General features: G+C 45.9%; 1 protein-coding gene across 6 annotated transcripts in view; it reads left to right on the top strand.

Moving 5' to 3' along the window:
- SHROOM3 (shroom family member 3) overlaps nt 1-17,097 on the top strand; it is a 139,858-nt gene that overhangs the window by 93,391 nt on the left and 29,370 nt on the right. Inside the window, exon 1 of one of the 6 annotated variants that reach the window (XM_021394621.1) lies at nt 3,699-3,824. The exons of the other annotated variants lie outside the window; for them this stretch is intronic. The gene's annotated coding sequence lies outside the window, so the exon portion shown is untranslated. Of the gene's footprint in view, nt 1-3,698; nt 3,825-17,097 lie in introns of those variants that run through there. 6 annotated transcript variants of the gene reach the window in all.

Raw genomic sequence — 17,097 nt, 5'->3', positions numbered from 1 at the left:
CAAACACAAACACAGCAAATGCATGTCACAGAATGCCAGGGATTGGAAGGGACCTCGAAAGATCATCTGGTCCAACCCCCCTGCCGGAGCAGGAACACCTAGATTAGGTCACCTAGGAATATGTCCAGGAGGGTTTTGAATGTCTCCAGAGAAGGAGACCCCACAACCTCTCTGGGCAGCCCGTTTCAGTGTTCTGCTACCCTTACATGTGAAGAAGTTTTTTCTCATGTTTATGTCAAGGTGGTGCATACACAAATTTTTTGTTAGGCTATCTCTCCCTGCTCCAGACCCAACTGACAGGCTCCAGGGCTGATGACAGTAGTGTATGCATTGGCTGTTGGCTGTGATGTGAGAGCTGAAGCGAAACTGCCTGCCAGCTTCTGATCTGATTCCCATTGTTGCTGGGTGAGAAGAGGCATGGAGGTGGGTGAGGTCTTCTCTGTGATTGTTGTTACTGTCATATGTCTCGCTGTGTTTTACTCAGCTTCTAGTTCACCTTGAAACAGCTGGGAGAAACACATGGGAAAACCATCTGAGCGCTGGAGAGTCCAGCTGTAATTTCTTCATTTTTTCTTTTAACTCAAAGCACAGAAATTATGAAAGGTAGTGACAGAGGAAAATCCACTATACCAATGATTACAGTTTGTTGAGAGGGAGCTTTTATGACATCTACACAAGTGCTTAAATAGGATTAAACTGCCTTCATAAGCAGACACCAAGCAGGAAACCGAAACTGTGCAAAAAATATTGAAAACAACGCTTTGAATCCTCCCCAACTACTTCTCTTTGCAGAATGCATCATTTGATAGTAGTGGCACCAGAATCACTTGATGGGGAAATCACGCTTTGCTATTTCCTATTCTCTCATTTGTATGGAAGGATGTTAATTTTCAGAATAAGCACTGGAGGGCTCTCATTCAGCTTGGTCCCTGTTGGATGAAGGTGCAGAATTAGTTGAGTTTGAGCCTAGCATTACCACAGGTGCGGCCTTGCTTGGTGTGCAAGGCAGTTGACACACTGGCCCATGCACAGAGTGCTCCGCAACACAGAGGTTAAGCATGTACAGGAGAGAATGCTACCCAGGGCTGCTCCAAATGAGTGATGGAAAGTCACTTTCTGTTGAATTGCACAATAGCAAAAGTACAGTTTTCCAGGCTGATGCTTGGCAGAAAGACTAAGTATCATCCAGAAAGATGTGAACATGGCTTTATATGTAAGCAGAATGGCTTTTGCCTTGTAAGGCCAATGAAGAATCCTAGCTAGGACACCACCGCTCTGCAGGGTATTGGTCCAGTGATGATGCAGGATTGTGTACAGGTTGGCAAGAGAATAGTCCTTGCATTTTAGAAAGAACTGTCATATAACACAGAACTGAAATAGTGCCACTGATGCTGGAGAGACACAAGGTGAGCTCTTGACACTGGGCACATCCTGTATGGGGCTGTCATCACCCAGAGTGCTGCTCCCCATGGATGTGGGCTTGACCCACACCTGTTTTGTCTGGAAGGAAAGCTGTGGTCATCGCTCCAGGGCGATATGGCTGGAAGTTGTGTTGAAGGTTTCCTTTTGTCAGCACTATGAACTTGGTGTGATCACCAGTAGTTAATTCCCACTTGGCCTCGCTGCTTGTCATCTGCCTCAGGGTGAGTACCTGGCACTATCATAAGCACATAATGCTTGAATAAATGCTCCCAGGTTATGGGAAGCCTCAGGTTTATGCTATGGGTGTTTGATGGTTTTTTTTTTTTTTTTTGGTCTTTTTTATCAAGGAGGGACAAATGTACAAGAGGTTTTATGATTACATCCCTGAAAAGGACTTTGCTTCATTGCCTGGTAACTTCTGGGAAACTGTTTACCACTTGGTATCTTTCAGAGTTGCTGGCCAGGATGCAAAGTACACTTAAACTCTTTCAAATCTCAATAAAACCGTTTGGAATCATTTTATGAGGGAAATTATTGTGAGCCCATCTGGCGCCTAATGAAGTGAACCTAAATAGGTGACATACACTACATACGCTGGTGTGGAAAACATTCTGTGCCTCATAGCTTTCCAGAAAGAGAAAAATCGTGCTGGAGAGGCGGTAGCAAGTAGTCATGCCTACTTCTGGACAAAAGTGGTCTTTGATGTCACATGCTCCAAGTCATTGCAGATGGAGGCTGTGCCCACGTGTGCAACAGCATGCCAGGTTTTCTAGGGAAAATTATTTTTCACAAATGGAAAGAACATGTGCTGTGTTGGTACCACTTCAGACAGTGGGTTTCATCATTAAGACTTACTTTGTAATGTCACCTGCCTTCTTTCTTTCACATCTCCAGTTCTGATACTCCACAGGGTCTTTGATTAGTGTATTGCATTAAACATTAAGCATTGTGGTTGTATTAGGAGTTAGCAGGTAGAAGGAAAGATGGCAATGTAAGAGTTAGCACTGCTGAACAGATTGTCTTCTGCTATGTACAGATGCGCTGGTGCAAAATGCATTGTACCACTTCTGTTATATCTTTACAGTAGAATGCATTTGTTCAGGTAAGACCAACAGGAATCATTTTAAGCTAAGACAAAATAAGTTACTTATGAACTGAAATAAGGCTGTGCATGTGGCATTTTATGATCACTTAATGGTAGGTGAGGTGAAGCCAGTACCTCTCTCTTACGAAAAGTGCTTAGAGAATGGAATCCTTTCCGTTTTGGCAGACTTGAATGAAGGGCACATCTCATCTCTTCCCTCTGTAAAATACAAATTTCTGCCTCTTGAAAATCGGGGTGCATGTGGAGGGCTCTTATGCATTCCTGGAAAAATGATCCGGTAGGTGCCAGATACGTTGCGATGCAGTGACAGCCACCTGCTTGGGATCAACCAGTGCATGTCTCTCTCATCTAGCTTAGTGTGGCTCATGAGGGAGCTGAGTCCAGCCCCTGGGCTGCGTAACTGCGCTGAAGTCAGCAGAGCTGATGGTGGCCAAGGGTAGGGTGAGTGCAGGGCTGGGCAGCAGGGGGACTGGGAGGTCTGGGGCTGACAAAGAGTGGCCTGCCTCGTATGTGAGCTGCTCATGGGAATTTGTGGAGCCTTTCTGGGGCAAGGGAGGCGGTGTAGGGTCTGAGTGTGCCTTTCTGGGCTTTGCTCTCTACCTGCATTTTTCTCCGGTTGAGTGCACACTGCTAGAGCCATGGCACTTGGCTGTCTCTGTGGGTCTGCAGGATCCCATTGCAGCACTTTCTCCAGAGGAAATGGTGAGGCATCCTAGCAGCAGGTTTCCTGCTTGCATGCTCTGTGCAGCTGTTTCGTGTTTCTGTAAGCCATGCTCTTGGAATTAGTTTGGCTGGTGGATGCCTTGCAACGAGAGACAGATATTTAATTGCTTGCTTGGAGTGATCTTTAAAATGGCTAACATTACTAGCTAACATCTTTCTTTGCGTACTGGGGAGGAATGTGACCTACAGACCTCCTCTGCCCATTTGCCTTCACTCCAATTTTCTCCTCTGCTTCTCCTGCCCAGAGATCAAAAGGTCCCTCTTTCTCATTCCCTGCTGTAATAATTCCTTTTAAAGAGTGCTGTCTGCATGTTCCCTTGCCTACACCCAGCCTTCTGTTTCCTGTCCACTCAGCTCACCCTGCCCACGCAGTGACACCAGCAGCATCCACTCAGGCATGAGTATTTTTGCTCCAGCCCTCAGCTGTGTTTTGCCTTCTTCTGTCCAGCAAGTGGCTGCTGCGCTATCACTGCTGTCAGTGCCCGAGAGACTGTGAAGGAAACCTGTTAGCAACGTGGAAATGGAATGAGGACAGTTTCTGCTGGCTGCCGACCTAGCCCCAAATCTGTGACAGGTCAGACATTTGAAATTAAGTGCTAATTGCCCATTGACAATGCTTATTCATGTACATCTCCAAGTGGAAGCTTATTTGTGCTCCAAATTCCTGTGAGAGTGCAGTTAGGGGTCTGGAGCCTCCTCACACAAAGCCTACCTTTACATGATCGACAGGAACCATTTTAAGCTAAGACAAAATACGTTACTTATGAACTGAAATAAGGCTGTGCATGTGGCATTTTATGATCACTTAATTGTAGGTGAGGTGAAGCCAGCACCTCTCTCTTACGAAAAGTGCTTAGAGAATGGAAGTGCTATTAGCTTAGCATACTGCACATCAGGGTTAAAGCATATTGCTGAGAATGAATAATAACCAGGAGCTCAGCTAAACTCCTGTAAACCAGGGCAGACACAATGACAGGGTTTTCCTAATTCTTGTACCAGCCTTAGGCCAGACCTGACTGCTCCAAAAGCAGGATGTCACACACTCCCACTATCTCAGCCATCCTATTTGACAGCCGCCAGGATGGCACCATCCCTCCTTTTGACAGTGGCAATCGCTGCTGGTCTGCCCCTTCCCCTCTTACCTAACATCCCCCTATTACTCCCATCTCCCCTCTCTTGTGGATGCGATAGGGATGTGAAGGAGACCCAGAGGGATGCAAATGAAGGATTTGCATGCCTGTCTTTGCAGTCATTTCCTTTCTCTTGGCAAGTGCTGTGTTGAAAATAGATGATTTTGTCCAAAGAACCCAAAGTGTCAGGAGAATATAAATATCTAAAGCCGGGTGATACCCAAGCAGAAAGAAGAGACACATGAGAAGATATTGTGCGTGTTTGAAAGCCATGATTTAGGGGATTGTTACCGAGTTTAACTCAAGTGAAAAGCTTGGCTAGCTGTGATGTGATGCATGCTTGCCTGTATTCAGATGAGAGCCACTTCTCTCATCCTTTATATTCTTGCTGCACCAGTGTTTGAATTAGCAACACTGTCCTTTGGGTTGAGAGAAACACAAAGAATTTCAATCATCAGTTGTTCTTGATGAGAAGAGGGTTGTGGGAGTTTTTGATGTAGCCGGAGCTGCTGCATTAGCTCTGTTCTAGTGGTAAGGAGGAGGATCAGAGGGGCAAATTTATGCCTTTGAAAGAGGAATCTAATGCAAATGAAACCAGCCTACTTCACCCTGATTAGATTTCATCATGTTGTGACTTCAGAATGCCTTCAGCAACCCGGCAACAGGGGCAAAGATTTGAGAAATGTCCAGAAGTTAAAAGGATACAGTTCCTATGGATTATCAGTGTATCCCTTTTTAAAAAAAAATATCATCTTTACTATTCTTTCAGCAACTCGAAGCAGGCATCAAAGAAAAGTACTCAGGCAGACAATAAAAATAGCTGGGCCAAGTGCACTCCAGCAGTGACCCGATCCTGTCTTGTGTGCTATGGAGGGCACAGATTCCTTTGCAGTTACAAACAGGCTCCAGACTGGAGACAGACTCCATTTCAGGCTAATTCAAGTAAAGTACGTGATGATAACCGATGGCCAGTGCACAGCAGAGTTATAATGGGGAGAGGGGCCACTGTGCAATGTGGCTGCATCCCAGTTGCGCTGTGACAGCTTACATTTCCCTGGATAGATGGAATCAAATCTGTGCTGTAAGGCATCACTCTAAAAGCTATGCTGCAGCCCTTACGGAAAGATCCAGCCTGGAATGCATCTGTCTTCACAGTGTTGGCTCAACTAGGCAGGGAGAAAGAAACCATACAGCTCACAGCCTCTTCATAAGTGGATTTCCCAACATTTTGTGCACAAGTATGTTAAGGGTATGTTGTTCCTGGCTGTTTCAGGCAGGTTATCAAATCCCACATGCAGAGGATGAGGGGTATGGTAGCAAGCGTTAAAGAAAACCAAGAAAATACATGGGTGACCTAGGAACAGCACATTTACAAAACCAAAGTCTTGCCTGTGTCTTACATTTCTCAAGTGAAAGGCAAGAATGAATTTGGATTGCTTGACTGAGCTGCAGCACTCAAAAGATCTGGTGCCGCATTGTGTTTCGTACAATGTGAGCTCCTTTTTGTGAGAGAGAAGCAGAGGAAGGCTGAGTCTGCTTTTCGGCTCTGATACAGGCATCTTCAGGCATCACCCAGAGATGTAGTTCCCTTCTCTGGTTTGTGGTTGCACATGTGGTGCTGCTAACATATTCAATACGATGGTATATACTACCACCCAGGGACTGGAGTCATCCATGGGGAGAAGAAACTGCAGCATTTGAAGTGGCACTTGCAGGTGAGAAGTTTGTCGTCTAGGCACAGTTTTATTTCTGTGTCTTCCCTTGAAGATAACTTTGACCCAGTTTGCTTGATGCACCGGAGTCCAGACCTTGCAAAGGAGAGAGCAGTAAAGCCAGCAAGGCGTCTTTGGATCGGAGAGGTGTGTGTTGAGAGGTAGATTGAAAACTATTTTATGGGGCCTGGTAGCTTTGTTGTGAAGAACGGCAAACTTTCAGGCTGGGACCTGAGGGCTATCACTGCACGAAGTACAAAAGGAGCTTAGTTTCGAAGTGGCTAATGAGTTTACTACCTTGTTTCTGTCAAGGGTTTTGCAGGGGTGATGCTGATTAATGTGTCATGCCCTTTCCCCAAGCCTATCCCCTTCCTCCTCCATCTCACCAGGCTCTGTCTGACACCATTTATTAGGCTACTTGTCCCTGACTTGTGAGGAATAAATATTGACACTGATGGCTGCTTAATAGGATTTGGTTTTCTTTTCACTCTGTGAAAGAGTTTGGCACTTGTAACTCAAATGACACTCCCTTTGGGACTGGCTCCACCCAGACTTAATTTTGGAAGGATTTTTTTTTCTTAAATGAGGATGGTCACAGCACATCCTGCATATGAGGAGAGGCTGAGATTAGTTATATACAGTGCTCTCCTTTTTCCTGTTGACACGCAGAGCAGAGGTGTCCAGACTGAGACTACAGATCACCACATGCCTCTAGAAAATATGTGGCTTCCTTTGGGAGAGTGCTGATGTTCACACTGGAAATAACAATTTGGACGTGTGTTGTTGAATAGGGCTTGTAAATGGCCTTCTTCTATTTAGCTGTAGAGTGGTGCATCTGATGGTGGTTGGTAGCCTGAAGACCTCAAATCGGCCTGCCAGTTGGTGCTGAGTGGGTGGTCATCCTCCCCAGTGTTTTGTTAATGCATTTGGAGCTGCTTTAAGGAAAAGCATTTCATTCTGTTTCAAACACAGTGGTTGTGGGTGGGTTTTTTAAAATGCGTCTTAAGGGACTTATGAGGAAAGTCCCATTAACATCCCATAGCCATCTAGAGTAAGTGGGGTTTTCGGGGCTGTGGAAAAATGTTTATCTACAGAGCAGTCACTTTAACCAGGGACTCGGTGTCCCTGGAAACCTGGCAGGGTTTGATATCTTCCTAGAAATCACGACCTTACGGTGATCTATAATGTCATTTTTCCAAGTGGTCCTGGAGGTCATTTACTCCATTGTACTCGAGGATGGGATCTCTGGGGAAGACTCTGAGCTCATCCAGGTTAGCTTCTCATCCCGCTCTGTTCAGTGCTATCAGCCTGGAGCCCACTCACCTTTCCTACCCTTGCAGCACTTCCCCGGCCTGTTGAAACTGGAATAATTGCTTCATTGTTGCTTACAGTCTCTTCTATTCTTTTCCTCCCTGTGGCTCTCCTTTTTAAAACCAGTTGCTTTGTGCACGTCCCCGCAGCAAACCTCTCACTGCCAGAGCAGTAGCATGCAGTATGGTGACCTTCCCTGTACTCCAGCTCCAGGCTGGCTTTAAGGGGCAGGGCAAGTGGTCGGCCCTCACCTTTGTTCCAGGAGCCACAGGTGCTGGTTTCTATTTTGGGGTGGTTTGTGCCAGCACAGGAGGGATGCACTGGAGCACAGCAGTGTGCAAGAGAGGCCAGAGGTTCCTCTCATCCAGCATGTCTTGTCCTGGCTGCAGTCCTTGTCCTTCTCCAGGCCGTTGAAGGACGGGTAGATGCTAAACATAATTTAAATGAGAAACTAATATTTATGTATTAGCTTAGCAGACAGTGTTTCTGTATCTCACCTTAAGCACTCTTAAAAAAAACAAAAACAAAAAAAACCCCCACAAACCCAGAACATCACCAAATCAAAAGTAACTCAAATGGCTTCTCTTCCATAAGTTTCACAATGCACAGGCTGCCTACACTGATTTGTAGCTGTGTTTACAGATGAAGTTATTAAAAAGCTGTGGTACCACTGCTGTAGGAGTTCAGTAATCACAGCAAATGAGTACAGTACTCTTTAAAAATAAAAATGCAAGGAGATGATCAGCCAGATGGCAAGTCAGCTGTATTCAGCATGCTTTTGTTCTCTTGATGCTTATTCCTTGGGCTCTGTGTGTACCTGAAAACCTCAAGTCTTTTCTGCTGTTACGAGGCTGACTTTATGCCCTCCCCAGGCCAATACACTGGTTTTCCACTGGACCTGTCCAGTTAATGTGGTGCAGAGGAGATGTGATGAACCAACAGTATTTCTTGTCTCAGATGGCTGGACAAGTAACCAGCATAGCTGGGTTCTGTAATATCTGTATTTTTTTTTTTTTTTACTTTTCTGTACTGCAGTCCCTGAGAGCTACAGCTCTCTCAATTCAGTGCAAAGTGAAGCTGCAGGACCTGCAGAGGTTCTGTGTTGTGTAGAGCAGCTGGCCAAATCCTCATCTCCTTACTCAATCCCTGCTCATTTATCACTCAAGCAAATCTCCTGCTAAAATGCTGCGGAAGTGAATGCATGTCATGTTGAGTAAGGGATTCGAAAAATTTGTCCGGGAAGACTTGAGTGAGTGGGAGAACTGCTTGGAGAAGCAGTTCATAAGAAGTACTTCTCATTATGGGGATTAGATATTGCTACACCCATGAAGGTGATTTAGCTCTGTAAAATGCACTCCACCCCTCATGTTACTGCAGTTAAAATCTGGCATACCAGAAAACAATGCAAAGCAGTAAGGTTGGAGAGCAGAGGGGAAAAACTCAGCAGCAGACTAGAGTTGGTGCCTGATGCTGGATGTCCACCACACCTGTGACAAATGTGAATATGGGGCTTTCTTCTGCCCTGTCAGAATAGATGCCCAGATTGTCACCAAAAGATTTTTCAAAAAATGTCTCAGCTACTATTATAGCATCTTGGTAATTCACCCATATTTTCAAAGGAGAGCTGCTAGGGTAAAATTTATGCCAGATTCCTTAAAGTGCAATGTATATGCAAGCCAGGAAGAGAGAGATCCAGCTGTGCAGATGGAAGATTAATGCCCTCTCTTGCTCATCAGTGCCAGAGATCTCATCCATCTGCCACTGGAGCAGTTCATATAAAGCACTTCCTTAATCTTTAGCTTTAAACCATTTAAATTGCTGATCTGAACTGACCTAGTTTGCTTTGCCTTCAGCGTATTAGGAAACGCTTCTGCAAGTCATGGCACCAGCAGTTTGAGGCAAAAAAGAAATTCTGGAAAAGATTTTCCTGGTTAGTGAACTTCTCAATATGAACAGAATTTCTTCAGCATGCAGTGCTTGTTTTCTTCCCGTGGAATGTGTTGTCTTTAATAATCCTAAAATAGAAATGGGTTCTTATAGTATGTGAGTACAACTCTTGCTTCCTTCTCATGGCTGCTTTTCTTTATAGGAGCTGCAGTTTATTCCTGTACAGTTGTCCTTTACAGTCAGCTTGTGCTTTACTACATATTGTGTAAGAAAAGTTAGAAGTTGTAATTTAGATTAAATGGCTTGTGATCAGCATGATTCAGCACTGGGATATCCCAGGTCATGTGCAGATAATGTTATTGTGTTACATCTGTGCACTTATCCTTAAAGGGATGAGTGTTACTGATCCCTCTGCCCAGGTGAGCTCTGCAGCTCGTCATTCTCACTTAATACACCTCTGAGCACTTCTGCACCCCACTCTATTATCGCCAGGTCTGAAAGGCTGTCCCTAATCACCTCCTCGTCCTTGACAGTCCATGAAGAGGGGTAAAGCTCTGCTTCCCCAGGCACATCACCCAGCTTCCCCAAAGACCAGCATGGCATGCTGTCTACAAAAATCTCTTGTGATTCTTGTGAGAGTCCTGGGGATAGAACTGAATGAAAAGGTCAGAAAAGTGCTGCTCAGGGCAGTGCTAGTTTACACCGGTGAAGATCAGAGTCCTCTTCTTCCACTGAACTACATCCTGAAACCCTATAGAATTAAGCCACAATCCTAAAAAGATTTGGATCAGAGCTGCACAGAGAGCACTTTATCCATGGAGGAACACCGGCGGGATGTAAAGGCAGAGTGCTCTCAAGTTGAGCGAAATCATGGCCAGAGACAAATCTATGTTGTGCACAGCAGACCAGAGTAGCAAAAGCCCATCTCTGCACAGGACCCATGCTGGTGCCAGACAGTAGTTTGGGGCCATACTCTGGCACCCTTCTGCCACTGCTGTGCCAGAGGTCAGTCATATGGACATGGTCTCGTGCCTCAGTTTGCCTTTGAGTGCCATGATGCTCTCCTGGCATTAGTTAGGTTCACGTGGAGAGTGAGAGCTGTTAGAATCAAAGTGCATGGAAATCAGAACCTGGAAATGTGAATCTGAGCACAGAAAGGTTTGGGCTAGTCTATCTGCAAGCTAAAGGTAAGGAGGAGTTGGCTTTTGTTATTCATGTGTGTGAACAACCTCGGCATGGTGAGCTCCAGTGCCTTGACAGGATCGCTGGGTGGCAAACTACAATTCAGTATAACCATGAGCTTCTATTATAAAAAGCCAGGAACTGAGTAGATACAACAACTCATTTTTTCAGCTCTCCAGTTTATTCCTTGCAGCTAGGGCTCAGGTTGGCAGGACCGTGCAGGGAACTGTGCACTGTGACTGCCTGTTCACAGCACAGGCAGCATGCCCAGCTCCCTGCCTGAATTCACACTGCTGTCTGAGGGAGAGCTGATCGTGCAAAGCAGGGGAAGGGTTGCGTTTCAGAAAGCCTTGGTTTAAGGTGTCTTTAAAAGGGTGGCAGTCGCTGGGGTCGAGGTCTGGGTGCAGAGGAATGCTATTAGCAAACCTAAAGACCAAAGTGAAAATGCTGCGTATTGTGGACGCAAATGCAGCTGGCACAAACCAAAAATGTGCATGTGAGTGCCTTTCTAAGTACCCAGTAATCCTCCAGGGCAAAACGAGGATTAGGTCTCTCTTGAAGACAAAGAGGGAGTTCATTTTCTCAAAGATGCCTTGGCCAATACCAAATTAAGTGTGGAACCCAAGTGAATGCGAATACTCCTTTCAGATCACTGCTTGCAAACAGGTACAGTGCAGAAGCAGCTTATTTATGTGTGTTTGTGTGGGACTGTGCAAACACGACGTGGCCAGATTGTGGGATTGAGGTCAGGTCAAATAAAACCCATCCAATCTCAGAGAGAAGGGAAAGCCAGAAAAGCATTGGACTAGATGGTATTGCACAGTCAAAATCCAGTCTCCATTCTGCAGATTTTTCTGCTCTGGACCTGAATGTCAGTGCTCATTCAGTGCCCTTAATTTGCAGTTTTTTAAGTTGGAGTTAAGTGATGAGGCCTCCTAGAAGGAAAGGTAGGAGACTGATTTCATTACAAGTGACTTCTTACCAGGTACTCAGCAGGACTGCATAGGAGCTGTTAGACTGAAATTGAAGGTTTTCAAATGTGAGATGTATTCATCTAAAATTTCCTATCTCGAGGCAGCTCAGTGGTATCTCAGCCATATAGTTTGTCTTGAGCAGCGGTCTGTACATTTGGAGAAACGCAAGCTGTCTCTACTCTGCACTATTCCTGGAAAATTTCTTCTTTTTCCTTTTGTTGATTGGCTTACGGCATGCAGATCAGCTCTACTAATCCCATCTTAACAGATACCAGCACAGATGTGCTTGTGATATGTATGAAAAATATCTGTGTTTGTATTAGTTTGTATCTTGGAAGCAGCAGCCAGCAGCACTCCGTTTTGAGGTTGTAAATTTTTTCCCCGGAGCTTTACAGCCCCATCTAAATTCAAGAGTTGGACATCATTGTTTCTGGTTGAGATGTGGATACCACTGCGGAACTGTATGGGATAAATACCTCGTTCAATCTCAAGATTAATGCGGGATTTCTTGTGAGATTTCAAACGTGCCTTGCTTTGCATTAAGATGAAACAAAGTCCATGGTTTTCCACGGGCAGGACCTGTTGCATTTTGAGGTGCCCATGAAACAGCCTTGAATTCCTTATCTGCCTCGTTAGGCTCTGAACTTGCAGCTGGTTTTGCGGAGTCCTCTGTCTCAGGTGAGCACCATAAATTGCATGTTAGAGATTTCACCCAGCGCCTGTAAAATTTTTCTTCATAAAAGCTTTAGAATTTTTTGATGGAAAAAATGCCTTGTCTGCCTATTTCCAGCTGGTTCTAGTCCATGTTAGGCTCATGGGTTCCCTGAGCACAGACTCACAAACCTGTTGCCACTGCTAGCTGAGTGCCACAAGTGCCCAGGGGAGGACTTGGGTCTTTGTGCTCTGACAGACAGGGCTGCTTCCACTTCAGCTAAAGGAGATTCTGTAAGTGTGACGGATATGTGGATTATGGGCTATTTCTGGAGCAGCCCAGGAGGTAAGAAAATAAGAAACACGTAAGCAAGCCGGTCTTCTGGCTTCAGGGAGAGCAGGAGGATCTGCAAAGCAGCGTGCCCACTGGACAGGGAAAGGTCAGTGGCCGAGGTGAGCGCGGTCTCCCTCCCTACCTAAGGGAGTCCACTCTTTATCAACAAGGAGGAGGCAGAAGGGCTTTCTGTTTGCTAAGAGATGGGGTCCTGTTGTGGAAGCAGCGTTTCCATTCCCAAGGAGATGTAATTCCAGCCCATCAGGCGCTGAGAGCTCACCCGCAGCCTGCAAGATGAGGATAGCCAGAGGTGAAGCCACCAAATTGCCCTCACCTCACTGGGCTGAGCTGGGGAACTCAGGACGCCCTGTGACATAACAGAAAGCTACTTGGATGACTTGGAAGTCTTAACCCTTTCATCTCCCTCTTTGTGTGTTTGACGGTGCTGAGTGCTGCCTTGTTGCCGCTTCTCTTCATTTCTGTGCTTGTGCTATGCTGTTGACTGCTTCTGTAGTGGAGCAGGGTTGTCTCTTGCATTCTGGTTTTAGACAAAGGGAAAATCTATTAAGTAATGACTAAAAATCACTGTAGGAACTTGGAATAGCAGTTTATTACTTTAACCTCAATATCAGGATCGTCACCATGGAAATTGCATTTCTAGGAAGGCTTTTAATTCTGATACTGGCTGTAAACACTCCTGTCAGTTTCAAATGATTTATAAAACAGAATTTAAGTTCTGTCCTCTCTTCTAGAAGTAACACTTGGCTTAGAAATAATGAGACATTACAAATTACTAAATCTGTTAATATTTCTAGATTGGAATCTCTGGGACTTAGATCTTCGATTGCCATGGCAGAAAACCTGGCATTAATTCAAAATAAACAACTAATATTCCAAGAGGTGGAACCATTAGAGAACTAGTTATTATGAAAAGATTTTTAAAAGCGTAAATAATTTTTAAATCGTTCTCGGTGCTGTTTATGGATGATCTCAGCCCTGTCCTAGACTCAGACCCAGAACCACTGGGAGCTAAGCTGAAAAGCAGCATACAGGATGCTAGTGCAAATAGAAGTGTGCTGGAAAACATGCCATGAGCAGCAAAACTTCAGAAGCTTGGTTTTCTATGACTTTCTTGTATAACATCTCTCCCCTTTGTGAACTATAGCCAGAGAGCTAAGCTCTCACTGCAGTACTTTCTCAATGAGAGACACAATTTGTACTACTCCCATTACTCTTTTTATGAATGCTTAGTTCTCTGGAAACTGGTCAGCAGGCTCAGACACTGCCACTGGGGGATCTGCTGGGCAGAGGCATGCATCCACACCTAGTGACTGGGCATCAATTTGGAAACGATAAGGAAGAGCAAAAAAAGGTGAGAGAGAAGAGCCAAGAGCCTGAAAGGTTAAGATAAATGGTATGAAATATTTCAACTATGCAGGTAATGGGAGGTCAGTGCAGGAGGGAGATAAGACGGCCAGAGGAGGTCACAGAGGGTTATGGTCAAAAGCAAGAGATCTCCCTAAAACATTGAATGAGCCCTTCAAGGATGGTGACAGGCCATATTTTTAGATGAGGGAGAAGTTAAGCAGAGTGCCTTTGTACAGTTAGTCATTGACATGTGTGGTATTAAATACCAAAGGCACTCTGGAAGAGTATAAATAACAATTCAAAACTAAACCAGAACTTTTCAGAACAGGAAAGATTTCAGAGGCAGCTGCCAGCCTCAGGTGGGAGATGAAGGAGATTTAAATAGACTGTGCTAGGTTTCCTGTCTCCTGTGTACGAGCTTCTCTACTACATGATAACGTCAAGAACAACTGTGGGCCACTCCTTGCTGGGGACGCTTTTCAGCTATGCACTTGTGAGGCACTTTGCAACATCCCGAAATAAAGAGCAGCCCCAGTCTTAAGGACCATCCCAGTGTGCTGGGTGCTCTTGCAGGGGCTGGCACGCTGTGCCATCCTGCCACTGACTCAAGGCTTCGGGGAAGGGCTGCTTGAAGGAGAAGTAGCAATGGCCAGGACACAAGGTAGGCTCTGGGTGTCTTTGCAGAGAGGTGGATGTTCACGTGTCACAGTTTAAGAGATGAGTGCCATCCTGATGGTGTAGGAACACCTCAGAAAATCTGGGATAAGCAACCAGGTTGTGTGGTTGAGTGTGGGGCAGAAGGTGGAGAGCAGAGGGAAAAGGCTGGGTTTGTGGGCCTTGTTTCAAGGAGATCTCCATCCCTGCATGTTTGCTTCTCTGGTGGAAGGATCCTCATCTCTCAGGTTCCCCACTGGGCTTGATTAACAGTGTTATTTATAGGCTGCCTGATTAGTTTTCAGTGTCTTAGCAAGCCTGTTGTTCCACATGGAGCTCAGTAATTAGAGTTTTTTAAGAGGCTTGGGAAAAACTCCCCTGCTTTTCCTCCTTACCCCCAACCAACAGCCCCAGAGCCCATGCAGGCACTAATTAACGTCTCTTTGTCTCTCTGAGGTCAATCTCACAGTTCTGCGTGCTGCCAGGCAGTGTTTTCTCCCTGTGAGGGGGAACACCCAGGCTGCTTACCCCCTGCTGCTTGAGGTTCAGATCTGAGTGGATCCATAGGGGAACACTTGGAAGGGCACATGGGGAAAGTTCTGCCCACGGTGAAGCCTGGAGTCTGTGCCGCCTCTTGCTTTCTTCATGTGTTTAGAAAGCTGTTGAAAGAAAAAACGAAGAAGGCTGTAAGTGCTGAAAGATCAATAGGCTGTGGTGATGGGGAAGCCATGGGCATTTGCTCCTCTGTATTATTTTATCTGGCTGCTGATTATTCTTTTTTTTTTTTTTTTTTTGGTTTTTTTTTTTGCAGATTTAGGGCTATTTCCCAGTCCTGCATATTGTTACTTGCTACTTCTGTTCTAGTGGAGTGGAGAGAAGGCAGGAGCAGCTTCCCTCTGCAGGAGCACAGCTCCAGTCTAGCCTAGTGATAGTGAAGGGTTTGGAGGAGAAGATGTATGAGGAACAGCTGAGGTCCCTGGGTTTGCTCGGCCCAGAGCAGAGGAGGCTGAGGGGAGAGCTCGTGGCGGCTACAGCTCTTCACAGGGAGCGGAGGGCAATGCTGAACTCTGCTCTCTGGTGACAGTGACAGGACCCGAAGGAACGGCATGGAGCCGCATCAGGGGAGGGAAGGTCGGGGGTTAGGGAAAGGTTCTGCACCAGAGGGTGGTGGGCATGGAACAGGCTGCCCAGGGCAGCAGGCATGGCCCCAAGCTGCCAGAGTTCAAGAAGCATCTGGACAATGCTCTCAGACATAGGGGCTAATTTTTGGGTGGTCCTGTGTGGAGCCAGGAGTTGGACTTGATGATTCCTGTGGGTTCCTTCTAACTCAGGATATTCTATGATTCCATGATTCTGGGAGGTCCAGAGGACCTGTTCAGAAGCAGAACAGGGAGAGTATGACTTCGTAACTGAACGGTTACCTGTGTTGTGATGAGGGCTATAGGCAATACTGTGGAACATCCAGAGGCCTTTTCCCAAAGGGCTTGGCACCCACAGTGCCTCTCAAAGACAACAGGAGTTACAGGCATAGCACTTCTGCATGTAGGACTGCAGGGCCAGCCCCAGTACTGATGCTCCCATTGCTCATGCAAGGGTTACCCCAAATCAATGAGGTAGCATGGTTACCTCAGACGAAGGTTGCATCACCCCAGCATGATCCTGGCTGTGCAGAGTCCTCAGGTAACCTGCGTCTTCTCTTTGTGACCTCCATCAGCAAACCAGAAAAAATGATCAATCCCCATAGATGAAATGAGGCCAGGATTTGCCCTAAGACAAGTGGCTCTGCTGAGATCCTGTCCCCTCTGATGTGACCCTGCTGCATGAGTGCCGTTCTTTGTTGCCATCTCTGCTGTATTTTCATACAAAGCTTGAGATGGGCCTTTGTTGTTTAATCACTACAGGAGTAAATTTGTTTTGTTGTAGGAGGGCTGCTCTGAAAGTAACACCTCCTATTTTATTATGCTGGCCCACAATGTCAGAGGAGGGTGTTGGTGGTATGGCAGTAGAGGTTGAACCTCTACTGAGAGTTAGATCTATTGAATAGTGTTATTGTGCTCTTTGTTATAGTTTCCATGGAAATAGATAGGGGACATTACTTTCAGAGTGATCTACTATATATGTGTATCTACCGTATGTATATGCGCAATCTTTTAAAACCTTTTATCTGTAGCAGCTCTCCTGTCCTTTGTGCTGCAGTCTTTAAAAATGAGGTGGGTTTTTTTTATTTTTTTAGAAGGGAGCAGTTAGTGGTCCTGGCACTGCACAGGGGAGCAGTAAGAGAGGCTGTGCACCTGCTGTACAGATGGGAGTCCGACATGATTTTGTCCATGCAGGTGTTAAGTGTGTGTGGGGTTGCTCTCCAAACCCCAACTTGGTGCATTTGTGTCATAAATACAGCAAGGCCAGTCCTGTGCAGAGAGCAGCGCAGGTGGCAGAGGACAAAGCCAAATGAGATTTAGCACATGGAGGGGAAAAGGCATCTAAGGCAGGATTTGCGGTAAAATTTGGACAAATAGAAGCAGGGTGAGCAAAAAGACCGTTGCGGACCAGTCGCTTTCCCTAATCTAGGTGAAAGTGCCGCTGCGTGCTCCCCGCGCTATCTCATCCTCAGCGTGCGGCTTAACATTCCTGACTGGCACGTGGG

Source organism: Numida meleagris, chromosome 4, assembly GCF_002078875.1.
Source record: "Numida meleagris isolate 19003 breed g44 Domestic line chromosome 4, NumMel1.0, whole genome shotgun sequence".
Classification (NCBI taxonomy): Eukaryota; Metazoa; Chordata; class Aves; order Galliformes; family Numididae; genus Numida; species Numida meleagris.
Note: the sequence above shows the minus strand (reverse complement) of the source record. Positions and strands in the feature narration are given on the sequence as shown.